Source organism: Saccopteryx bilineata, chromosome 4 (assembly GCF_036850765.1).
Source record: "Saccopteryx bilineata isolate mSacBil1 chromosome 4, mSacBil1_pri_phased_curated, whole genome shotgun sequence".
NCBI classification, from domain to species: Eukaryota; Metazoa; Chordata; class Mammalia; order Chiroptera; family Emballonuridae; genus Saccopteryx; species Saccopteryx bilineata.
In genome coordinates, this window is record NC_089493.1 from 31,577,428 (window position 1) to 31,604,228 (window position 26,801).

At 46.2% G+C, this 26,801-nt stretch overlaps 1 protein-coding gene and 1 pseudogene across 1 annotated transcript in view; both read left to right on the forward strand.

Moving 5' to 3' along the window:
- The first annotated feature begins 13,461 nt into the window (after nt 1-13,461).
- Nucleotides 13,462-13,531, forward strand: LOC136337001 (U6 spliceosomal RNA; annotated as a pseudogene).
- A 7,577-nt stretch (nt 13,532-21,108) lies between these two features.
- SLC10A1 (solute carrier family 10 member 1) overlaps nt 21,109-26,801 on the forward strand; it is a 34,646-nt gene continuing 28,953 nt past the window's right edge. The window contains exon 1 of the mRNA XM_066277771.1: nt 21,109-21,260. The gene's annotated coding sequence lies outside the window, so the exon portion shown is untranslated. The remainder of the gene's footprint in view (nt 21,261-26,801) is intronic.

Sequence of the window (26,801 nt, forward strand, 5' to 3'; positions counted from 1 at the left end):
CAGTACATGCATGAATGTCTGTGACCCTCAAAATAGTGCTATGCAGTAGGTATTATCATCCCCATTTGATAGGTGGGAAAACTGAGGCAGGAAGCTTCTGCAAATTTGCCCAAAGTCACACAGCTGGCAAGTTATAGAGCTGGGATCTGCTCTTAGCCTCTGGATCCAGAATTCTTCTTTTAGGGCCTGACCAGGCAGTGGCACAGTGGATAGAGCGTCAGACTGGGATGCGGAGGACCCAGATTCGAGACCCCGAGGTCGCCAGCTTGAGTGCGGGCTCATCTGGCTTGAGCAAAAAGCTCACCAGCTTGGACCCAAGGTCGCTGGCTCCAGCAAGGGGTTACTCGGTCTGCTGAAGGCCTGTGGTCAAGGCACATATGAGAAAGCAATCAATGAACAACTAAGGTGTCTCAATGAAAAACTGATGATTGATGCTTCTCATCTCTCTCCGTTCCTGTCTGTCCCTATCTATCCCTCTCTCTCTGACTCTCTCTCTCTCTCTGTCCCTGTAAATAAATAAATAAATAAAAATTTAAAATAATTAAAATAAAATAAAAACTGAAATAGGAAGATGACTCAAAAATACAGATAGTATTCAATATCCACTCCTCACCCTCGGTATTTCAGGCTTGGGTCACTTACCACTGACTTTCCTTTGGTTGAAAAGTCATTTCAGTTTTTAACCCTTGGGGGCCTGGACCTTGAAAAGAGGAAAAAACGAATCATCTCTCTCTAGAAAGGAAATACAAACCAGCGGGGGAGGGACTGAACGGCGGCCTGTAGGAAACGCAGATCGGGTCCTCTGCTCAGCCTGCATCTCTGTTGTTTCCCCTTGGCTGATGCCCAAGGTATTTTAGATCCAACTTGATTTTTCCCCTCTTCCGAGTCTGTCGCCAGTTTGCACATCCAGTGTGCCCTGACTGCTCCCAGCTCTGGGCTGGCATGCGGCAGGTGTTCAGAATGAGTGTGGCATTCCCAGCAGCAGCACTCCTGCCGGGGATTCAGCCGGGCCCAGGCCCTGGGCTAACGGTGGGTGTGGGGACCTGGCATGCTGAGCCTCTCTCAGGAAACTCCCGTCAGACTCTTTTTTGGCTCTCTGTTCCTCGCTATTACCAACCTTGAGTCCACAGTAATCATCAGAAAGTCACTCCAAACCCAACTCAGCATCTCCCGCCATGAACCTGCCCCTCCGTCCATGCTCCCTGCTGAGGCACAGATGTGCTCCCTGCTGGGACACAGATGCTGCTGCCACCAGCCAGCCAGCCCTGGCCCTTCAAAGCAGAGTCCTGGGCCTTCACACCTCAAGGCCAACCAGTCCTGAAGTCCAGGGAAGTCACCCCCTCCGTGTCTCTCAACCCACCTGTCCTTACCCCTCACCTGGCCTGTTATAACTCCTTCAAACCCTTGCCTCTAGCCATCCCTCCCCTGTCAGAGCCCTCAGTCTAGAGCCAGCATTACCCGAAACCCAATAACAACCAACTATCTAAAACAGCCCGTGGACCCCCACCGCCTACAAGAGGAAGACTGGGATTCCTGAGGACCCAGCTCGGGTCCAGGAGTAATGGGAGAGACAAGAGAAAAGGGGCATTGCCTTTGTACCCAGGGGCCACTGCAGAAGCTGCACGTGAAGCAGACCTGGAGTTTATAGAAGTACAGTGTTTGGCAGAGTGCCTGGCTAAAGTAAGTAAGAGTAGTCATGAGTAGCATTATCATTATTATAGGGTAGTACGTGCCAGGAGCCAGCCAGCTGGAATTAGGCAGAGAACCCCATGTGCCTCCCTTTTTACATTTGCCCAGTGGGGGCAGCTTTGGGAAGAAGCTTTGGAGCCCTTGGATAAAAGATGTTTGCATATCCAGGCTTTTCTGGACTTGTCCCTCAGCAACTCTCCAATTTCTCGCAACCACCACTGTCGTCCCTCCCAGATCGGCTGGGAGGCTCCCTGTTGGTGCAGGAGGGCCCCACTGCCCAGGGACCACGGCACTGCCTGGCCCACTGCCTGGCCTTCCCTGGGACCATCCCCAGCTCTGCTTCGGGAGAGAAGGCCCTCGGGAGAGCTCTTACTCTCCAGGTCAAGACCTAGGGTGCTCTCTCCAGCTTCCTTACAACTGGCTTTCTTCACCAAAGTGGACAGCAGACATAAACACAGGCCCGGTCCCTGAGCTACGCAGGCCCTGACACCCTTAGCTGTTATTAAAATTCCAGCCTTGCTTTTCAGAGAGCCAGTGCCTTGGCCAGGGTGTTAGATCACACACACACACACACTCACACACACACTCACACACACTCACACACTCACACACACACCCCCGCTACTGGTCTCCCAGGTCTCAGTCCCTCCCCTTGCTCTGTGCCAAACTCCAACACCCGCAACGGTTTCCCAACTGCTGCCACTAATCCCATTCTGGGGAGCAGGTCAGCAATGAGGGAGCTAAGCTGCAGCTCGTGTGAAAACAGCCTGGGCTGGCCCCAGCCGCTTACACCTGCACACTCCATTCATCCCCACTGTTTACACATTGTCATCCGCAGTTACTGCTTTCCCAGCAATGGCAGTGGGCTGATTGCCCCACCGGCACATAGGGACCCCATCCTGAGCCCTTGTGTCTGTTAAATTGAGCATGGGGCCTGTGATTAAATTAAGGTCAGTGGCTCTGTTGCTGTGGCCCCTGCTCCATCCCACTCTCCACCCCCTCTTTCTCATCATCTCCCTCCCTCTCACCCCTTCTGCTTTTTCTTCCCATTCATCACAGGGCTTCTTTGCAGTTTGATGGAGGGAGGTGGTCAAGAGGAAATGGCCTGGCCCCTGGACAGGGAGGAAGAGTAGATATCTCCCCCTGGAAGCAAGGATCAAAGAGGATTCGTGACCACTTGGTGAGAGGGTTCTGGGGAGAGAGCACAGTGCTGGAACCAGAAAGAAGAGGGTCGTGTGGGGCCTTTGCTAAATTAAGTAGTCGATTCTGAGAGCTGGTATGGCAGAGTGGTTAAGAATATGGGCTCCAAGGTAGACAGACAGCGATTGAGTTTGATTCCTGGCTCTGCCACTTTCTACCTCCGGGATCCTATTCAAGTTTACTAAGTCTCAGCCCTAGTCAATTTGCTCAGTGGTAGAGCATTAGTCTAGCATGCGGATGTCCTAGATTCAATTCCTGGTCAGGGCACACAGGAGAAGTGTGCTTCTCCACCCCTCCCTCTCTCCCTTCTCTCGCTTCCTCTCTCTCTTCTCTTCCTGTAGCCATGGCTCAATCGGCTCGAGCACGTCAGCCCTGGTGCTGAGGATGGCTCTGTGGAGCCTCTGCCTCAGGTGCTAAAAATAGCTTGGTTGCAAGCATGGCCCCAGATTGGAGTTGCCAGGTGGATCCTGGTCGGGGCGCATGTGGGAGTCTGTCTCTCTATCTCCCCTTCTCTTACTTGGAAAAGAAGGAAAAATACATTTAGTAAGTGAAGAAATAGAAGAAGCAGGCACCCTCAATATGAAGGGAATGGCACTTGATCTCTCTGGTATTGTTCCCCAAACCCCATAAACCCAGTCAGATCATGAGGAAAACATCAAACAAATCCCACAGAAAGATGTTCTACAAAACACCCAATACCTGGTATTCCTCAAAAACCAGGAAAGTCTGAGTAACTGTCACAGCCAAGAGGAGCCTAAAGGGACGTGATGACTAAAGGTGATATCTATTCTAGATGGGACACTGGAACAGGGAAATAAATTAAGTAAAAACTGAGGAAATCTGAATAAAAGATAAACTTTAATTAATAATAATATGTTGATATTGGTTCACTAATCATAATGAACGTACCATAATATTGTAAGGAGTTAATAACAGAGAAGCCCTTTTAATAATAAAGAAATCTTTATAAGATTACTCTAGCTAATCAACAAAGAAAGAGTGATAGAATTAAAATATAATCACTTTTATAACCCTTAATGAATGATGAATGAATGTACTAAGCAATGATTATCAATGGCTGATAAATTAAAAAATCAAAATAATCAGATATTATATATCTCTCAGTGGAGGTATATGCCACCATCTATGAGATAGTCTTGCAAAACACACAAACAAAAATCCCTAAAATGGACCTAACTTCAAATCCAACTTCCAAGATCTAATTTTTACAAGCGCAGGGGACAGAGAAACATGTTAAACAATACCACAGTTAGGAAATCAGCAAAAACGTGGGACTTTTACAGGGCAAAGAATTCATTTCTCCAGCAACAAAAACAACCAAGTTATAAAAAATAAAATAGAGATGGAGAAGGAAATTACAGACCAGTAGAGGCATAAGAGCCATATTGATCAATTATAATATGTGAACCCTCTTAAATCCTGGTTCAGACAAACTCATAAAAACTGCAAGACAGTTGGGAAAATGTGTTCACTGCTCACTGATGATAAAATGAGGGGTTGTTCATTTCTTTAGGTATGGTAATAAAATTGGGGTTACATTTTTCTCAGAGTCTAACTTTTAGAGATACTTGGTGACATATTTACAGATGAAACGGTACACTGACTGATTTGCTCGCACAGAAGGAGCGTGGGTGAGGAGATTAAGTATAGATGAAACCAAGCTGGTGTCATCAGTGATGGTGCATGCTTAAAAATTTTCAGTTTAAAAAGAAAGACAAATTGGAGGGGCGGGGAAGGGACAGAACATTGATTTGCCAAGATCTCCAGCAACCACACTTCCATAATATGAGGTAATTCTTCATCTGTTCCAGTTAAAACCATGATCAGCAATGCTCCCCCTGTCTTTTCTCTTGACCTGGGTTACGGCTCCAGCCGTAACATATGAAGATGAGAGGTCCTAAGATCTCAGGACCTGGGGCCTGGGTTCCAATACTCACCTTTGGGGACCATTTTGCCCATGTGACAATTCACTGTGGGTGCTTCTTTAACCCTTGTTTCCCTCTGTTTTCTATGACCAAAAGCATGGCCATTGGTATTTATTTCCACAGAACAGAAAGACCTTTGGGAAATTGTTGAATGCTTGATTTAATTAACACTTTGAATGTTCCAGAAATTTTAATTTAAATTAAGGAAAACACACAATGGAAAAAGAGGGCAAGTGAGGGGCGGGAGAGGTAAGGTAGGAACTGGGAGACCAGCAGGCTGGGGGGTCGTCAGCGTGGACTCCAAGGTTGCTGGGGGGGGGGGGGGGGGAAGAAGAAAACTGTCCAGGCAAAGCGTAGAATATCTTCTAGGATCAGTCTCCTGTCCCACCCCAGGGGGGGGTGGGGGGTGTCCCCAGCCCCCTGCTGCGTGGATGCAAGCACCAGAGACTGTCACAGCTGTTCAGGCTGCTGTAACAGAAACATCATAGGCCCTGGCCGGTTGGCTCAGTGGTAGAGCGTCGGCCTGGCGTGCAGAAGTCCCGGGTTCGATTCCCAGCCAGGGCACACAGGAGAAGCGCCCATCTGCTTCTCCACCCCTCCGCCTCTCCTTCCTCTCTGTCTCTCTCTTCCTCTCCCGCAGCCGAGGCTCCATTGGAGCAAAGATGGCCCGGGTGCTGGGGATGGCTCCTTGGCCTCTGCCCCAGGCGCTAGAGTGGCTCTGGTCGCCGCAGAGCGACGCCCCGGAGGGGCAGAGCATCGCCCCCTGGTGGGCAGAGCATCGCCCCCTGGTGGGCAGAGCATCGCCCCCTGGTGGGCGTGCCGGGTGGATCCCGGTTGGGTGCATGCGGGAGTCTGTCTGACTGTCTCTCCCCGTTTCCAGCTTCAGAAAAGTACAAAAAAAAAAAAAAAAAAAAAAAAAGAAAAGAAAAGAAACACCATAGACTAGGCCAGGTGGCTTCTGAACAACAGAAGTTTATTTCTCACAGTTCTGGAGGCTGGAAGTCACTGTGAGGTCAAGGTCGAGTTCTGGGGGGAGTTCTCTCCCAGCCGGGAGACCACTGTCTTCTTGTTGCAGCCTCCCATGGTGGAAGCAGAGGGTGGGCGCAGTCTCTCACGACTCTTCTGAGGAAACTAACCTCCGTCCTGAGGGCACCACCCTCAGGTCCTCACTGAGTCCTAATCACCTCGCTAGCCATGGCCCCACCTCCTAAAACCACCGCATTGGGAGGTAGGGTTTCAACGTGTGGATTTGGGAAGACACAAACATTCAGTCTATAACACATACCAAAGCCCAAGGCAGAGGCTCGGCAAGCACAGGAGTCATGGCTTCCTGACCCCACTGGGCCCCCAGGGAGCTGGCTCTCCACTGATGAGCTGACTGCACCTCGGCTCTGCTGGTGGGACGGCTCCAGTTCCACTGGCCCCGCTGGGACTTAAAGAAAGTGAGGGAAGACGTCACATTGGGGTGACGTCCGTGAGGCAGAGGTGGAGAACCAAAGGAGTTGGCTTTCTAACCCGCCCTAATGGGGGTTCACTGAAGAGACTGTGCCTAGCACAGTTTTTGACACCCAGATTAATCCACAACACACCACACACACACACACACACACACACACACACACACACACACACGCAGAGAGAGCAATTCTCCACCCAGTTATAGATGTGGAAAATAGACTAGTGAACAGATTTACAGTAAGGGTAAAATAGTGGGAAGGTTTTCCTGTACTAGTTCTGTCATTAACTAGAAACTTTTTAAAAAAGAATGTGAGGCCTGACCTGTGGTGGCGCAGTGGATAAAGTGTCGACCTGGAAATGCTGAGGTTGCCAATTCAAAACCCTGGGCTTGCCTGGTCAAGGCACATATGGGAGTTGATGCTTCCTGCTCCTCCCCCCTTCTCTCTCCCCATCTCTCTCTCCTTTCTAAAATGAATAAATAAAAAAAATTTAAAAAAAGAATGTGAGGACACCAAAGATTCCAAAGCCCCCAGACCTCTGTTCTTTAATCAGAGTAAGCAGCTCTTTTTCTGGACCTCGTCAAACCCCAACAGCTCTCTAGAAGCAAAGACATCCAAGTGGAAGGGACCCCGAGTCCACATGAAAAGGAAAGTGAACCAAAAGATTGTCTGCCATCCACCTTCCTTCCCTTCCTTCCTTTCTTCCCTTGGTTTTTTTTCCTACTTTTTTCCCAAGAAAACCTTTTATTACATTTCTATTACACAAGTAATACATGCTCTTTGTAGAGCAATCAGAGAAGAAAGATTTGGATTTATCTGTCCATGGTAATAATATGCAGCCACCTAAAGGCATGCATTCTTTCAAGCATAAGGTTGATCTCCATGTACTGACATGAAACAATGTCCATGACATATTGTTTACTGAAACAAGCAAGTTACAGCACAGTGTATGTAGTGTAATCACATTTGTATTAAAATATACATACACATATTTTTATGTGCATACAAATGTCTGGAAAAACATACCAACCTGTCCACAGCAGTCCTCTCTGGGGAATGGAGCGATGGGGGAAAAGCATCCATCTTCTTCTGTCTGGTTTGGATTTGTTACAAGCCTGGAGGAGTCTCGTCATATTTTTTCAAAATCTAAGAGAGTAAAGCAAAACATAAATGGAACAAGGGAATTAGTACAGATATTTCAACATTAAAATAAAAAGGAAATATCAATAAGTCAAAAGAAAAAAAGGTCACATATACCTTTAATCTTCCTTCCTTGCTTTGAGGCAGGCACTTTTGAATATTTTGTTGCATTGCCCAATCTATTTTTTAAACATGTAATGCATACATTATTTTTATTTTCATAAAAGAGATTTATTATGCATACTATTTCCATTCCTCACCTAATAATACAACATGAACATCTTTCCAAATAGATGAAAAGATTTCTCTATCTTATTGTTTTATTTATTTATTTTTGAGAGCTAGAAACAGAGAGACAGGTAGGCAGGCAGGAAGGGAGAGAGATGAGAAGCATCGACTTGTAGTTGTGTGACTTTAGTTGTTCATTGATTGCTGCTTTTTTTTTTTTTTTGGCATTTTTCTGAAGCTGGAAACAGGGAGAGACAGTCAGACAGACTCCCACATGCGCCCGACCGGGATCCACCCGGCACACCCACCAGGGGCGATGCTCTGCCCACCAGGGGGCGATGCTCTGCCCCTCCGGGGGGCCGCTCTGCCGCAACCAGAGCCACTCTAGCGCCTGGGGCAGAGGCCAAGGAGCCATCTGTTCTTGGACAGATGTGTGTGTGTGTGTGTGTGTGTGTGTGTGTGTGTGTGTGTGTGTTGTGGATTAATCTGGGTGTCAAAAACTGGCCAAGGAGCCATCCCCAGCGCCCGGGCCATCCTTGCTCCAATGGAGCCTTGGCTGTGGGAGGGGAAGAGAGAGACAGAGAGGAAGGAGGGGAGGGGGGTGGAGAAGCAAATGGGCGCTTCTCCTATGTGCCCTGGCCAGGAATCGAACCCGGGTCTCCCGCACGCCAGGCCGACGCTTTACCGCTAAGCCAACCGGCCAGGGCGATTGCTTCTCATATTTGCCTTGACCAGGGGGCTGTAGCCAAGCCAGTGACCATGCCTCAAGCCAGAAACCTTGGGCTCAAGCCAGCGACCCCACACTCAAGCTGGATGAGCCACTGTTTAAGCCAGTGACCTGGAGGTTTCGAACCTGGGGTATCAGTGTCCCAGGTCAATGCTCTATCCACTGTACCACTACCAGTTAGGCTGTTACTTTGGGTTTTAACGTTAGGATTTTTTTTTAATGCTGGAAGGTTTTTAAACTTTGAATCAAATGAATTAGTCTCTTCCTTTATGGTATCTCTTTTTGGTGTTATATTTAGAATATCCTCCCACTCCAAGACTACATAAATATTTACCAATATTTTCTTCTAGTGTGACATTAAACCCTTCAGTCCAAAATAAAAAGAATGTGGAAAATTTCCTTGCAGGACATTTGGTCCTGTCTAAAACATCACAGAGACATTTAGTCTGCATAGTTAACATAAGTCCCACTTTCCTACAAGGTTGGAACCCTGATCCATTTGCCTAGCCCTAGTCAGGCCACTGAGGCAAGAAGAATTATTATTGCCAATACAGCCACAACACAATTATTAGACCTATAAACCATAATAGTATTTTTTTATGTATTAATCCTGTAAAACAGAAGTAGAAATAAACATTATAGACTATTTGACCCCAGAAGCAGCTTTTAGGGTTAGACACTTTGGGCAGGATCAAATTTCACGATCCTTTGGCATGGACCAAATGTCTCCTTGAGCGCTTTGGTCAAAGCCAAATGTATGCTAATCACTAATCAGGAAATTTACTTAATTCATTTCACCCCTGGCCAGATAGCTCAATTGGTTAGAACATCACCCAGAAGCACAGAGGTTGCCAATTTGATCCCCAGTCTGGGCACACACAGGAACAGCTCAATGTTCCTGTCTCTCTCTCTCTCTCTGTTCCCTTCCTCTCTTGATAAAATAAATAAATACAAATTTTACAAAGGAATTCATTTCTGTTTATCCAAATAATATATGAAGATATTATGCAAATATCCCTGAATATTGACAACCGCAAACAAGCCCGGGGCTCCTCGTGAGCCCTGGCGGCACCTAGCTGGCTCCAGTCATGCCAAAGCACCGATTATCCTTGGCAGCAAGACCCAGGCTTGTGACTGGCCAAAGGAGGTCCCAGGGTCAGTTCAGTGTGAATGTCTTGAACAATTTTTTTTTTTCAGGCAGACTGAGGCTGAGGGCAGAGATGTGTCTACGGTTTGGAAAAAACTTAGACCCATCTCATTTTTCTACCTGGATCATGCCAAACCTATCCAGAGCTTTCCACGCAAACTCCAGGAAGCTCGAGTTGTTCCCAACAAGCTCAGAAGCAAGGAGTCCAGGCAGGAAGTCAGCAAGGCCTCGGCTTTATCTTGGAAGCGGGGAGGGCTCGCTGCAGGGAAGGGGTGTAGGAACCTGAATGAGCCTCCATCATAGAGAAAGCCCACACCTGTGGGGTTTCCCATGCGTTAGGAGACCAGAAGATCCACAGCCTGCCTGGTCACCTCACATCACAACCACCTCTACTTGGTGGCAATGCCAGAGGGCCTGATGAGCACAGCCCTGGTTTCTAAGAATCAAGTAAAAAAAATAAGATGGTTCGCGGGGAATAACAGCTTAATGAGCATGGGGTTTTAATGCAGGGTGAGTCAATGTTTCGCAGCTGGACAGAGGTGGTGGTCGCACAACATTGTGAATATACTAAATGTCACTGAATGTGTTTACTTTAAAATGGTTAATTTTATATTACATAAACTTTACATCAACTTAAAACAAGAAGATGATTTGATACAGCAGATAAATAAAAAATTAATGCCCAAGAATTACATACCTTGACACAAAACAGAAATGTCCAGTGAAAAAATGGAAACTGGGCCCTGGCAGGTTGGCTCAGTGGTAGAGCGGCAGCCCAGCATGTGGAGGTCCTGGTTTCAATTCCCAATCAGGGCACATAGGAGAAGCACCCATCTGCTTCTCCACCCCTCCCCCTCTCCTTCCTCTCTGTCTCTCTCTCTTCCCTTCCCACGGCCAAGGCTCCATTGGAGCAAAGTTGGCCCAGGCACTGAGGATGGCTCCATGGCCTCTGCCTCAGGCGCTAGAATGGCTCCAGCCGCAAGAGAGCAACACCCCAGAAGGGCAAAGCGTCGCCCCCTGGTGGGCATGCCGGGTGGATTCTGGTAGGGCACATATGGAAGTCTGTCTGACTGCCTCCCCACTTCTAACTTCGAAAAAATATTAAATAAAAAAAACAAAATAAATAAAAAATAAAGGAAACTGGAGGGAAAGTCCATTTTAAAAAGTAACCAGAACTGAAATACTGAGGAGTAAACTTAACAGGAAAGGTGTGAGAGCTGTGCATTTGAAATGATCACATTTAATTTAAGGACAGAATGGAAATAATTTGAATATATGTGGAAAGATTTACCATAATCCTATATCGGAATTCTAAATACTGTGTAAATGGCAAATCTACCCACAGTGTTTTGTAAGTTAATTGCAATCTTAATCAAAATCCCAAATTATTTTCCCGAAACGGAAAGTTTTACTAAATAATTCATTTAAAAATGTAGAAAATAGAAAGTACAATCTCTGTAATTTGCTCATAATCCTAAACAGTTCACATGACTTCTTTCAGCAGTCCTAATGTATTGTGTGATGTGTGCACACGTCTTTGGAAAAGCTATAAAACGCAGCGGCAAAGGTGTCAGGCTCTGTAGTCAGTTGATCACAACTCTGCAGCTGAAGGTGTGTATGAATTTAGCCAGATTACTTAACCTCCCTAAACCTCAATGATCTCTTCTGCAAAATGGGGAAGATATTAATACCTATCTCATACATACGAGGACTAAGTGAAATTTTCATGTTCGAGTACTTAGCCTACTATTTCAGGCATAATGGATCTCAGCCTCTACACACATCCCTATTAACCACCCACCCTGCAACCCCCCCAGCAGTCTCTGGGTTCGAGGCAATCCCAGAAGAGGTGATTTGCTGCCATCTGGTGGCAGCATTGATAAGAACAGCTAATATTTTTGTCCGTTGGTTTGATGCTTCTGGTAAACAAGGAATATGATCTACAACAGGGGTCCCCAAACTACGGCCCGCTGAGGCCATTTATCCGGCCCCCGCCGCATTTCCAAAAGGGGCACCTCTTTCATTGGTGGTCAGTGAGAGGAGCACATTGACCATCATTAGCCAAAAGCAGGCCCATAGTTCCCATTGAAATACTGGTCAGTTAGTTGATTTAAATTTACTTGTTCTTTATTTTAAATATTGTATTTTTTCCCATTTTTTTTTACTTTAAAATAAGATATGTGCAGTGTGCATAGGGATTTGTTCATAGTTTTTTTTATAGTCCGGCCCTCCAACGGTCTGAAGGACAGTAAACTGGCCCCCTGTGTAAAAAGTTTGGGGACCCCTGATCTACAGGAACAAAGCAATCATTTTTTCTCTTTTATTGGAATGTAATTGACATGTAACATTGTATAAGTTTAAGGTGTACAACATTTTGATTTGATACTTTTATATATTTTGATATGATTGCCATTGTAGCTACAGGGAATGTAAAGATTCCAATCAGCACTCCTTCCCAGAATCAGAAGACATTGGGGTTCCCAGGAAGCTGATGACAACCTGGGGTCCCTTCAAACCTGTTTTAACATGTTTAGTTGGAGTAGGTATTCTCTATTTAATAAAATGTTTTCTTGTGTCAAATAAGGAATTTCCCGTATGCACTCATATAAAGCTTTAATCATTCACATGTAACCAAGGAAAGAGATCATTTACAACAAACATCGATATAAAACAATGTCCAAACATGCTTAAAAGTTCTCTTGCTGACTTTGTCAGCAAAATATTTCTAAATTTCTTATACTTCTTCTTAGTTCTCTTTTGCAATTTTCCTAATTGGGCAACTTTTTTAAAGGCAAATTTAAGGACTTTTAGGGGGAATAATACATCACCCCTTACTGATAACATTATGCCATGATTACTTGATTTCAGAATTTTGGCTGACTTCAAATGGCTGTCACAGCTGACAGTGTATCCTAGCATTTTATTGGACAGTCCGCGTTTCCATGGTACAGAAATACTTATAGATCGTTTGTTACTGGCAGGGACTTTTTTTTATTCCCGATCTAGGATGCTGTATCAACAAGACAGTGCTGGGATTCAAGTAATTTAACAACCGGTTCTCTGCCCTAATGACCGTTTTAAGTATAAAAAAAAATGATATACCAAAAGGTAGTTTATTATTTTATACATTTAATATTTAAATAAGAATAAATGAGGTACACAAAACTAGGTTATATTATAAGAAAGAGTTTTAAAATATTAATGAAAAAATATTAAATAATATCTGACAAAAAAACCCAATAAAACTGTTATTTAAGATATTTCCATGTTACTTCATGTGTGTGTGTGTGTAAGAGACAGGGAGAAAGAGAGGGGGACAGATAGGGACAGACAGGAAGGGAGAGAGATGAGAAGCATCAATTTTTCATTGCAGCAACCTTTTTAGTTGTTCAATGATTGCTTTCTCATATGTGCCTTGACCGGAGGGCTACAGCAGAGCAAGGGATCGCTTGCTTAAGACAACGACCTTGGGTCCAAGCCATCAACCTTTTGGGCTCAAGTCAGCGACCATGAAGTCATGTCTATGATCCCACACTCAGGCCAGCAACCCCGCGTTTAAGCTGGTGAGCCCACACTCAAGCTGACAACCTCAGAGTTTTGAAACTGGGTTCTATGCGTCCCACTCTGACGTTCTATCCACTGTGCCACCGCCTGGTGGCCAAGCGGTATTACTTCTTGATTGGCATCCTAACTTCCAACTGAAGTTCCAAACACGAGGCAATTAAAATGTAGCATTTCACCAAGGGTATTATGAGTTTTATTAAATGAATAAATAAACATTACAAGCATAGTTCCCTCAAATTTTTATCACCTATGGACGGAATGAACATTCCTACAGGCGCTTAGAATGAGCTGTTGCACAGATGAACGTTAAAAAAGAGTAAGGAATGGCCCTGGCTGGATAGCTCAGTTGGTTAGCACGGAGGTGTGCTCGCTTCGGCAGCACATATACTAAAATTGGAACGATACAGAGAAGATTAGCATGGCCCCTGCGCAAAGCACGGAGGTTGCTGGTTTGATCCCCAGTCAGGGCACATACAGGAACACACTGATGTTTCTGTCTCTCTCTTTCTCTCCATTCCTCTCTAAAATCAATCAATAAATTATTTTCAAAAATAGTAAGGCATGGAGGCCCTGGCCGGTTGGCTCAGTGGTAGAGCGTCGGCCTGGCGTGTAGAAGTCCCGGGTTCGACTCCTGGCCAGGGCACACAGGAGAAGCGCTCATTTGCTTCTCCACCCCTCCCCCTCTCCTTCCTCTCTGTCTCTCTCTTCCCCTCCTGCAGCCGAGGCTCCACTGGAGCAGGGATGGCCCGGGTGCTGGGGATGGCTCCTTGGCCTCTGCCCCAGGCACTAGAGTGGCTCTGGTCGCGACGGAGCGACGCCCCCTGGTGGGCGTGCCGGGTGGATCCCGGTCGGTCGCATGCGGGAGTCTGTCTGACTGTCTCTCCCGGTTTCTAGCTTCAGAAAAAAAAAAAAAAATAGTAAGGAATGTAAATTTGTGATTTTCACATTGGGCAGGGCGGCTGCCCAGGCGCCCACCTTCGAGGGAACCCTGATTACAAGTGACTTTTTTTTTTTGAAAGAATTTTATTTTTAATTTTTTTTTTATTCATTTTTAGAGAGGAGAGACAGAGAGGGAGAGAGAGGAGAGAGAGAGAGAGAGAGAGAGAGAGAGAGAGAGAGAGAGAGAGAGAGAGAGAGAAGGGGGGGAGGAGCTGGAAGCATCAACTCCCATATGTGCCTTGACCAGGCAAGCCCAGGGTTTCGAACCGGCGACCTCAGCATTTCCAGGTCGTCGCTTTATCCACTGCGCCACCACAGGTCAGGCCACAAGTGATATTTTAACAACTGGTTTGCCGAACTCAAACAATTAGACATCGGTTCTGCCAAACCAGTGTGAACTGACTGAATCCCACCACTGCAACGAAAGTAGGCAGGTCCAGTTTACTCCCCCCCCCCCCAGGAACAGGGTTGCATTTAGAAATTTGAGTTAACTGACTAGAATCCCAATACACTCCAGCGATTTATTTAACGTATGTATTATGAAGTATTTTCTACATCTAAATAATGCATATATGTGTTACAAAGAATAATAAAATACAGCAGTACACACTGCCCAGATCAAAAAAGAGAACCTTGACAGGGACCCTAAGACACTGCATACTGTACCCCCCCACCGAGGGGGACCCAATCCAATGATGTTTTTGCATCCTGTGTTAGTCAGAGTGCCTGGCTGAAAAGCACAGACACAACTTTCATGGTCTTAAACAAAAAAGGGGTTTGTTGAAAGAACAGAAGGCTTCTCACAGAATCCATAGGAAGCTGAAGGGTCCGATCAGACTTAAACAGGCAGGAACCAGCAGGACGGAGGCTGGCCTGCCACCCTTCACACTGGCTAACCGCTCCCCAGGCAGGAGCCCATTTTACTTTTTTTTTTCTTTTTTTAAACTTTATTTAGAAAATTAACTTTAACAGGGTGATATTAACCAATGAGTAGTACATAGTTTGTTGTTGTTTTAATATTTTTTTGTGTGGTTTTTTGGGTTTTTTTTTTTTTTGTATTTTTCTGAAGCTGGAAACAGGGAGAGACAGTCAGACAGACTCCCGCATGCGCCCGACCGGGATCCACCTGGCACGCCCACCAGGGGCGACGTTCTGCCCACCAGGGGGCGATGCTCTGTCCCTCCCGGGCGTCGCTCTGTTGCGACCAGAGCCACTCTAGCGCCTGAGGCAGAGGCCAAGGAGCCACCCCCAGCACCTGGGCCATCTTTGCTCCAATGGAGCCTTGGCTGCGGGAGGGGAAGAGAGAGACAGAGAGGAAGGAGAGGGGGAGGGGTGGAGAAGCAGATGGGCGCTTCTCCTGTGTGCCCTGGCCGGGAATCGAACCCGGGACTTCTGCACGCCAGGCCGACGCTCTACCACTGAGCCAACCGGCCAGGGCATTTTTTTTTTAATTTTTAAAATAATTTTATTTTTTTAATGGGGCAACATCAATAAATCAGGATACATATATTCAAAGATAACATGTCCAGGTTATCTTGTCATTCAATTATGTTGCATACCCATCACCCAAAGTCAGATTGTCCTCTGTCACCTTCTATCTAGTTTTCTTTGTGCCCCTCCCCCTTTCCCTCTCCCTCTCCCCCCTCACCCCGTAACCACCCCACTCTTATCAATGTCTCTTAGTCTCACTTTTATGTCCCACCTACATATGGAATAATGCAGTTCCTGTTTTTTTCTGATTTACTTATTTCACTTCGTATAATGTTATCAAGATCCCACTATTTTGCTGTAAATGATCTGATGTCATCATTTCTTATGGCTGAGTAGTATTCCACAGTGTATATGTGCCACATTTTCTTTATCCAGTCATCTATTGATGGGCTTTTTGGTTGTTTCCGAGCCCATTTTACTTTTGTCTTTAAGTCATCCTTCATTCACAGTAAAACAGTTTTCTAAACCTGGGTTGTCTGTCCACAGCAAGCAAGGGGGTGGCTTCTGGGACTTCGAACCCTGGGGCAGTTGAGTGCCCCAGAGCTGCCAGCTGGTCCGCCTACAGCTGTCTCTGCTCATCCTCAGATTTCTATCTTGGAGGGAAGCCACGCAGGCAAACGGGGCACTGAATGAAGAGTATGTGGAAAGCGTCCCGTGAGGCCGCAGGATGAACGTTACTGAGTGCACACAGACATGACGGACATACGGGAGGGACAAAATACTTCCCTCCAAGGACAGTTGAGTCCCTAACAGGATGGGGAGGATTCCGAAATGGTGTCAGGTCGTGGCAGACCCTTGTATGTCTTCATAAAAAGTTTGGATTTTTTTTTTTTTTTTTTTTTTTTTGTATTTTTCTGATGCTGGAAATGGGGAGAGACAGTTAGACAGACTCCCGCATGCGCCCGACCGGGATCCGCCCAGCACGCCCACCAGGGGGCGACACTCTGCTCACCAGGGGGCGATGCTCTGCCCATCCGGGGCGTCGCTCTGTCGCAACCAGAGCCACTCTAGCGCCTGGGGCAGAGGCCAAGGAGTCATCCCCAGTGCCCGGGCCATCTTTGCTCCAATGGAGCCTCGCTGCGGGAGGGGAAGACAGAGACAGAGAGGAAGGAGAGGGGGAGGGTGGAGAAGCAGATGGGCGCTTCTCCTGTGTGCCCTGGCCGGGAATCGAACCTGGGACCTCTACACGCCAGGCCAATGCTCTACCACTGAGCCAACTGGCCAGGGCCTAAAAAGTTTGGATTTTAATCCTGTAGGACATGGAGGGCTGCTAAATGGTGTGTGTATGTGTGTATGTGTGTGTGTGTGTGTGTGTGTGTGTGTGGTTGTGCTGCTGGTAAGACTCAACTCAAAGAGACCCGTTGGTCATGGGGTTGAACTGCCTCAGTTTTGACTGCTGCTTGAATTCTCAAAGAGAAAGAAAGGTAAAGGGAGGAATGGGGGCCTCTCCATTCCCTTGGCATTGGCGTCATTCTCCCGCCCAGCTCCCTCCCCTCACACCTTCACCCCTGAGGGTGTACAGAGACTGATTCATGGGTGAGCTCAGGAGAAGGAGCCAAGATTGTAGGTCAGCCTTTCCCCACTGTCTTCTCTTGGGAGCCCAGCTCCCAGCAGGCAGTCTGCGTTCAAACAGAACCTGCAGTGGAGAGTCCCGGAGTTTTGACACACCCTCTCCTGGGTCTCCACCGCCTCACCCGTCCCTTCCTCCTCGGTCTCCTTTGCTAGATCTTCTTCCTCCTTGCCCCCAGCTCCCAATGCTGGGAAGCCTCAGAGCTCCGACCTCGGGCCTCACGTCCATGTCCTCATCGGCAGCCCCGGCACCAGAACGGCCGCCTACACCCTGGTGACTTCCAAATGGGCACCCTGACTTTCCCTCTGAATTCCAACTCCAGATTGAACTCTCTGGAGGAGAGAGAGATCTCTCACTCAGCGTTTCCAGATTTATTTGTGGATTTCCCCTCCCCAGCCAGTTCCTTCCTCAGTGTCCCTCATCTCTGCAAGCAGCACCATCAGTAAACCAATTGCTCGGCCCTCACTTCTCACTTCTCAGGCTCTTGCCATTTCTTGCCACCCTCTGTTCCCTCTTGAGCTCATTACGGTCCAATAGAACTCTAGTACGAGCCACATATGCAATTTTAGTCTGTCTAGAAGCCAGATATTAATTTCTTTTTCCAAGTGAGAGGAGAGGAGATAGACGGACTCCCGCATGCACCCCTACCAGGATCCATCTGGCAACTCCCATCTGGGGCCAATGCTCTGCCCATCTGGGGCCATGCTCACAACCGAACTATTTTTAGCACCTGAGGTAGAGGCTTCATGTAGCCATCCTCAGCACCATGCTGATGTGCTTAAACCAGTAGAGCCATGACTGCGGGAAAAGAAGAGAGAAAGAGAGACAGAAAGGAGAGGGGTAGGGATGGAGAAGCAGATGAGTGCGTCTGTGTGCCCTGACCAGGAATCAAACCCAGGACTTTCACATGCCAGGCAGACACTCTAACACTGAGCTGACTGGCTAGGGTGAAGCCATATTTTAAAAGTAAACTGAGGCAGGTCAGGTTAATTTTAATAATATATTTTATTAACCCAACACACCCAAAATATTATCATTTCAATGTGTAATCGATATTTTTAGAAGTTGTCAGTGTGAAATTTAAATAAATAAAATTTAAAAAGTTATCCATGCGATCTTTTATTTCCTAATTTTTGTGGTAAATCTTCAGAATTCAATGCGTATTTTACACTTGGGGCACATCTCAATTTAGACTAGCCAGGTTGCAAGGGCTCGTGGCCTACGTCTGGCTGGGGCTCCATCCCGGACAGCCCAGACAGAGTCTCAGAAACCTTTATCTCCAGTCTGGATTACTGCAACCGTCCCCTGTCTGTTCCCACACTGGCTCTGCTGAGGGCCTTTTCCACAAGGCAGCCAGCTCCTTCCCTTCCTCATCACCTCCCGACTCCCTTTCTTGGCTGCCTCACCACTTGAGCCTCCCTGCTGCCTTTCGGCCTCCAGACAAGCCCCCAGCACAGACCCTCCCTGCCTGCTGTTCCTTCTGCCCGGAACACTCCTTCCCCAGTCACATTCTGTCCGTGTGCCCGACTTCCCTTTATCCCAGCCACGAAGTCCCTGTAACCCAGCCAGTCACATGACCTTGCGGCCACAGCAGTCAGAGAGAAGCCCACCAGCTTGGGTCCTTTCAGCCCAGATGTGCCATCCTGCCTTCTCCACACAATGGCTGCTGGCCACAGCAGGGGACTCTAGGATCTCAGTCCATTCCCCCAGGCCCCAGCTGGGAAGGAACACAGGTCCTTTCTGCTCTAAGGACCCCCAAATTCATTCAGGTGACTGTACCCAACCTGAGGTCATAGCCCTGAGTGGAGCAGAGGGGACAGGGTACCAGCCCTTTCCAAGGGACTTCATTTCTCTCGGACTTCCTCTCTGATTCTCTCCCTTCCCCTCCCATATCTTCTGAAACCTGTTCAGACCTTGGTCTTGAAATTATCAGGACTCTTCTGTTTTGAGTTTCAAATAAAAAGCTGAGTGTTGCCTGACCAGGCAGTGGCACAGTGGATAGAGCGTCGGACTGGGATGCAGAGAACCCAGGTTCAAGACCCCGAGGTCGCCAGCTTGAGCGCCGGCTCATCTGGTTTGAGCAAAAGCTCACCAGCTTGAACCCAAGGTCGCTGGCTCCAGCAAGGGGCTACTCAGTCTGCTGAAGGCCCGCGGTCAAGGCACATATGAGAAAGCAATCAATGAACAACTAAGGTGTAGCAACGCGCAATGAAAAACTAATGATTGATGCTTCTCATCTCTCTCTGTTCCTGTCTGTCTGTCCCTGTCTATCCCTCTCTATGACTCTCTCTCTGTCTCTGTAAAAAAAAAACAAAAAAAAAACCTGAGTGTCCACATGCTTCTTTCTCTCTGCGTTTCTACACTCCTCTGTCGGTCTGAGACCTTGCCAGCCAGGCAGGGGAGGGGCCACACGGTGCAGGACAGTGTGGGTTTAGGGATGAGGAAGGCATTACCAACTTGCCACTTATTAAAAGGCATTTCTATTCAAAGATATTTCTGTTGCAAGATACCTCAATAAGATTAGTGCTAAAGCCTGACTAGGAGGTGGCACAGTGGATAGAGCGCCGGACTGGGATGCGGAAGGACCCAGGTTCGACACCCTGAGGTTGCCAGCTTGAGTGAGGGCTTATCTGGCTTGAGCAAAAAGCTCACCAGCTTGGATCCAAGGTCGCTGGCTCGAGCAAGGGGTTACTCAGTCTCGGTCTGCTGTAGCCCCACAGTCAAGGCACATATGAGAAAGCAATCAATGAACAATTAAGGTGTTGCAATGAAAAACTGATGATTGATGCTTCTCATCTTGCTCTGTTCCTGTCTGTCTGTCTCTATCTATCCCTCTCTCTGACTCTATGTCCCTGTAAAAAAAAAAAAAAAAAAAGATTAGTGCTAAAAATGATCCATTGTATGATGTCATGGCACCATGATATGTTACGAATTCAATTCTCATTACACATGAGATCCCCTGGGGGGGTGAAACTTTGTGGGCAGAAGGGAAGACCCCAAGCTCTTGAGCTCTCGCAGCCTGTGATCCAGGACCACACCCTGTGCTGCCCTAGAGGGGGTGTCCTGTGTGTCTCCCCACAGTAGAGCTGCAGGTCTGCAGGGCTCCAGCCTGCCCACCAAACCACATATGTGGCAAGTACAAGTTAGCACCCAGGAGTGGCAGGAGGGGCTAGGTTCAAGGCCGGCAGAGAGAGACAAACACATTCCTAGGTTAGTGGTCACCAAGAGGTTATTGCTCATCTGATCTCATCTGCACATTTGCTTATTGCAGTTTTTATGTGGTCCAATCCCTTATGCTTCAATTAAATTCTTTTTTTTTTTTTTTTTTTAGTTAAGTGAGAGGTGAGGATGCAAAGACAGACTCCTGCATGCAACCCACCAGGATCCACTAGGCAAGCCCATATTGGGGTCGTGCTCTGTCCTTCTGGGAGCTATTGTAGCACCTGAGGCAGTCCACGGAGGCATCCTTAGCACCAGGGGCCAACTTGCTCAAACTGATTGAGCCATGGCTGCGGGAGGAGAAGAGAGAGAGAGAGAGAGAGAGGTAAGAGACAGAAGAGAGAGGGGTGTAGAAGCAGATGGTCACTTCTGTATATCCTGACCAGGGATTGAACCCAGGACTTCCACATGCTAGGCTGATGCTCTACTGCTGAGCCAACTGGCCAGGGCGTCTTCAATTAGATTTTAACTAGCATTTATGGAATCTTGGAAGCAGCTCCACAGAGTCCTGGGTCCACTAGGAAACCACAAGACTAAAATATTAACCATGCTTATCTCTGGGTGGTGAGATTTTCGTTTTCTTTTTTGTTTATCTTTATTTCCTCCTACTCCAAAATAGGCCCGTGTGACTTGTGTAATTTTGTTTAAGCCTAGAAGTGATCAATGTTATGAAGGACCCCTGACCCTGTGAATCCCACACTCTGGGCCTGGGACCTTCAGGCTCCCATGCACTTTGCCCTCCCCTGGCCACAGAATATTTGCTCACATTTACAAGCTGGTGATGAGTGCCTCAGGGGGTGAAGCTGACCTTCACTCCACCAGCCTCACCATTTTCCAGGCCGAGTGGTGCAGGAGCCATAAGGAGTGTGGCAGTAACCCCAGCCCGAGTGATTCCAGGAGGGTACTGATTCCAGGAGGGTACGGAAGAACTTCAGTAAACGTTGTAAGTAAGACACAGGGAGTTGTCTTTCCCAGCCCCCGGTTCTAGCTCATGATCATCAAGTCCAGGAATCATGGTCTGTGAAAGACCTAATCGCCCTCCACCCCCCTCCACCTCCTCTCACCCTCACCCGCCTGACCTCTCAGCTCTCAGGGATGGGCCAAGTTCTCTAGCGTCAGGGTCTCCGCGACCACGTGAGAGCCTGCTGAGACCCCCATCAACGCAGCATCCCATGTGTTCTGTAGAACAGGCAGAGTTTACAAGTCCCCCCAGGGGGCAGGGTGGCTGTCTCCAGCCACAGGAAGAGGGAGGGCATGCTAGCTGCTCTTTCAACACCCCACCTTTCAGCACATTTTATGTTTATTTTGGAATGGTATCAATCCTCAGAGTGAATTAAAGAGTGTGCTTGCTATCTTTGCTGATTTAGCAGCTTGCATACACATTTCCCAACCACATGTTGGAACATTGGACTGGTACCATTTTGCTTTCATCTCAACAGACTTATAACTAACAGATGATGTTTAGGATTATATGAACCCCTTCTCTTCATCCTCCCTTCACTAACACATCTCTTTCCCTGGCTAGTTTAATTCTAGAATCTCAAGTTAGAAAATAACATGCTAGCCTCCTTGTCCAGCTCCCCACTTGGTACTTGAATCCCCTGAAAAAGAGTCTTCTCTGCTTGGACCTGTCCCACCCACCCACGCCCCAGTGACAGGCACTTCCAAGGCACATCATTCCTTCTTATAAATAGAAGTTCAAAGTCTTCCCTCTGTGGCATCAAAGACAGAGTCACCTTCCCAACTCTGTAATTCTTCAGTCCAAAATGCTTTGAAATCTAAATGTTTGTTTGTGATTCCTTTGACAGCAAACCCTGTTTTCTACGGGTGTGAGGCGATTCATTGTCTTGATTTCCTCATCACATGGTTCACTGCAGAAATGTTGATGTGTTTGAGTATGGTGCTATCCCAAGCCCCAACTGGACTGTTAACTCATACACAGATCATGTACCATATCACCATTCCAAACTTTGAAAAACTATGGAAAGTTTCGATCGAGAAATTGTAAACATGTATCTACTTCTCTGATATTTTGGTCTTCTATATCTGTTTTATTTTTTTTCTAGATGACTTGTAATTGATTGAAAGCGGTGAGTTAAAGTGTCCTACTATCCATTTGCTTGTCCGTTTCTCCCCTGGGTCTCCTGTAATTCAGCCTTATTGCATTTTCTTATTTGGTATATAGGTTTCCTTTTTCATTGTGAATTGCATCTGTGAGCATTATAAAGTGCCTTCCTTCATTTTCACCTTATGTGATGTTAAGATATGACCTGTGCTTGCTTTATTTATTTATTTATTTATTTAGCAAGAAAGACAGAGAGAGGGATGGACAGGGACAGACAAACAGGAGAGAGAGATAAGAAACATCAATTCTTTGTTACGGCACCTTAGCTGTTCATTGATTGCTTTCTCATATGTGCCTTGACCGGGGGGTTCCAGCAGAGCGAGTGACCCCTTGCTCAAGCCAGCGACCATGGAGTCATGTCTATGATCCCACACTCAAGCTGGATGAGTAAGCGCTCAAGCCAGCAACCTCAGGGTCTCAAGCCTGGGTCTTCTGCGTCCCAGTCCAACACTCTATCCACTGCGCCACCGCCCGGTCAGGCAACCTGTGATTTCTTTTCTATGCATTTGTTTCCTGTACCTTTGTACATACTTTTATTTTCAACCTTTAGGAAAATACTTTGTCTTAGATGGGTCATTTGCTTGATTACAGTATGAAGGTGGGTTTTGCCTAGAGAGAAGTCTGAATGTCTCTTTTCTGTGAATAGATGAGTTGAATCTATTTTACCATTGACTGATATGTCACACGTTAGCCTTGGTTCTGCCATATTAATATCAGAGCACTTCTGCTTTTGTCGTTTTTAAAATGCCTTCACTATGTAGTCAGTTGTCTTTGTTGCCATAATTCTCAAATTCTGAAAAATTTCTGTTTTTTGCTCTAATTGTTACATTTTTAATGAAAGCTTTATATAATACCTCTAGTTTTCAATTATTCTATTTAACAAGTGTCTGTTAGTTCCTTATTATGAACCATAAAAAAAGTAATCAGGTGCATCTCTTCTTCTTTGCTTCCTCTCTACCCAACTTCGGTCAATAACATCTTTCTCAGAGTTAAGCTTTGTATGTTCAAAGTGCTGCTTGTGCAGGGATTTTTCTGCCTCCCAGTTATTACCCATGGTGCAATCAGTAAACTCTACCTCTCACCTCCTTTCCTCCTTCCTCTACCAATATTTGTTAATTACATTGTTTATCTGTTGTCAGGTCATATCATTTTCACATCTTTCTCTGTCACTCTAATGTGTAAAATTATTTCAGCTTTAGTCCACAATAAATGTATTCAAACCTTGCTGCCAATGTTTTTTTCATAATTTCCCCCAATTATCTTTCAGTTGACTGGCCTTCGTCTACTGGTAATTTCCTCAAGAAAGGTTCATAGAATAGCATTCTCTAAATTCTGTCATGGTCAAGACTATGTAGTCTTTATAGTTGTATGATAACTTAGCAAGATATAAAATCCTTGGGTAGCACATTCCCCTCCCCCCCGGGAACATCTTTTAAGTATACACCACCAGCTTCTGGCATTGAATGTTGTTCTGGAGAACACTGATTATTAAGTGACTTGATCATTTTGCTTGATTGATCATCTTTGAAGTCTAAAAACTTTACTAATACGTCTCTCAGTTGACTTCTGCATTAATTTTTTCTCATACAAGGTCTAAAGGAAAGTCCTCTTTATTTCAGAAAATCGTGTTCATATTTGATCTGTTCATTGTTTTGGCTTTCCTCTGTGGAGACTCCAATTATGTTTCTATTGAATCTTAGTTCTTTCTATTCTATATCTACCATTTTCTCGCTACTCTTTTTTTTTATTTTTATTTTTATTTTTTTCATTTTTCTGAAGCTGGAAACAGGGAGAAACAGTCAGACAGACTCCCGCATGCACCCGACCGGGATCCACCCGGCACGCCCACCAGGGGCGGTGCTCTGCCCCCCAGGGGGCGATGCTCTGCCCATCCTGGGCGTCGCCATATTGCGACCAGAGCCACTCTAGCGCCTGAGGCAGAGGCCACAGAGCCATCCCCAGCGCCCGGGCCATCTTTGCTCCAATGGAGCCTCAGCTGCGGGAGGGGAAGAGAGAGACAGAGAGGAAAGCGCGGCGGAGGGGTGGAGAAGCAAATGGGCGCTTCTCCTATGTGCCCTGGCCGGGAATCGAACCCGGGTCCTCCGCACGCTAGGCCGATGCTCTACCGCTGAGCCAACCGGCCAGGGCTTCTCGCTACTCTTTAACTCTTTTTTATTATTATTCAGTGAGAGGAGGGTAGGCAGAGACAGACTCCTGCATGCATCCCAGCTGGAATCCACATGACAAGCCCACTAGGGGGTGATATTTTTCCCATCTGGGGTATTGCTTCATTGCTCAACAACTGAGCTCTTCTTAGCGCCTGAGGTGGAGGCCATGAAGCCATCCTCAGCACCTGGGGCCAACTCGCTCCTACTGAGCCATGGCTGCAGCAGGGGAAGAGAGAGAGACAGAGAGAAAGCAAGAGGGGGGGGGGAGAATGAAGGGTAGAAAAGCAGATGGTTGCTTCTGTGTGCTCTGACTGGGAATTTCTACTGTTTTTTTTTATGTATTTACTATAATTTTTAATGTTATATTAGAGTATGCTATTTCTTTTTGTTTTTTCATCTCCCTAATTTTATTTTTTTAATGGAGTGACATCAATAAATTAGGATACATATATTCAAAGATAACATGTCCAGGTTATCTTGTTGTTCAATTATGTTGCATACCCTTTCTACTCTTTAACTCTTTATGGCCATTCTATGTTGCTTGCTTTACTCATTTCTCTCTTTTATGTTTCTTACATAATTTTCTCCATGTGTGTATCTCTCTTTCTCATTATTTTATTTATTTATTTATTTATTTATTTATTAGAGAGAGAGAAGCAGAAAGACAGGAAGAGAGACAAAGAGAGAGAGATGAGAAACATCAACTCATACTACGTCACCTCATTGTTCATTGATTGTTTTTCATATGTGCCTTGATCCAGGGGGCTCAAACCCAGTCAGTGACCCCTTGCTCAAGCCAGCAGACTTGGGCTCAAGCCAGTTACCCTGGGTTCAAGCCAGTGACCTTAGGCTTCAAGCCAATGACCTTTGAGCTCAAGCCGGCAGCCCTGGGATCATGTTGATGATCCCACACTCAAGCCAGTGACTGAGGGGTTTCAAACTTAGAAACCTCAGTATCCCAGGTCAATGCTCTATCCACCGCACTATCACTGGTCAGGCACTATGACTTTCTTTTGTTTTATTTGTATTTCTTCCATTTCATCTTTGGCTCTCTGACACTGTGTTTTACCTGAGTTTTGCCGGCCAGGCTTCATCAACTTCTGTTATCTCACCATCTTATTCCTGTGTCCTTTTTCTCTTCAACTTTTTATTATGAAAAATTGCAAACTGACCAACATATTGGAAGGATAATGCAATGAGTATCCATATAGTCTTCATATAGTTTCACCAATTGTTATCATTTTGCCAGTTTGCTTTTCCTCTTTCTAAACACACACAATCAATACACAAACACATTGTCCCAAACCATTTTAAAATAAATTGCAGGCATCCTGACACTTCATCCATCATGACATTAACCTGCATCTCCTAACATGAGAATATTAAAAATAAATACATAGTCCCTGGCTGGTTGGCTGAGTGCAGAGAGCATCACCCCTGCAAGCGGATGTTCCAGGTTCAATTTCCAGCCAGGGAACACCTGAGAAGTGACCCTCTGCTTCTCTTCTTCTCCCCTTTCCCCTTTTCTCTCTCTCTCTTCCCCTCCCACAGCCATGGATCAACTGGTTTGAGCATCAACACTGGGCATTGAGGTGGGCTCCATGGAGCCTCCACCTCAGGCACTAAAAATAGTTCAATTACAAGCATGGCCCCAGATGGACAGAGCATTGGCCCCAGACGGGGGTTTCCAGGTGGATCCCGGTTAGGGTACATGTGAGAGTCTGACTCTCTGTCTCCCCTCCTCTCACTGAAAAAAAATAAATACATACATACATACATACATACAAAGCCCTGACCATTAGAGCATCATCCTGAAGCACCAAGGTTGCGGGTTAGATCCTCATTGAGGTCACATACAAGAAGCAACTGATGAGTGCACAACTAAGTGCAACAACGAATGAATGCTTCTCTCTCACCCTTCTTCTCTCTGTCTCTCTAAAAAATAAAAAGTATACATAAAATAAAAATATTTTTAAAAAATAAATAAATACATAAATAAATTAAATAAAATAAGAACATTGTCCAGTATAACAATAGTAATTTGATAATTTCCTAATATCATCTAATAACACTCCATATTCAAATTTTCCCAATTACACCCAACATGTTTTTAAATATCTTTTCAACCCAGTGTCCAATCATACATTGCATTTAATTCTCTTTATTCTTTAAATGTAGAACAGATCCCCAA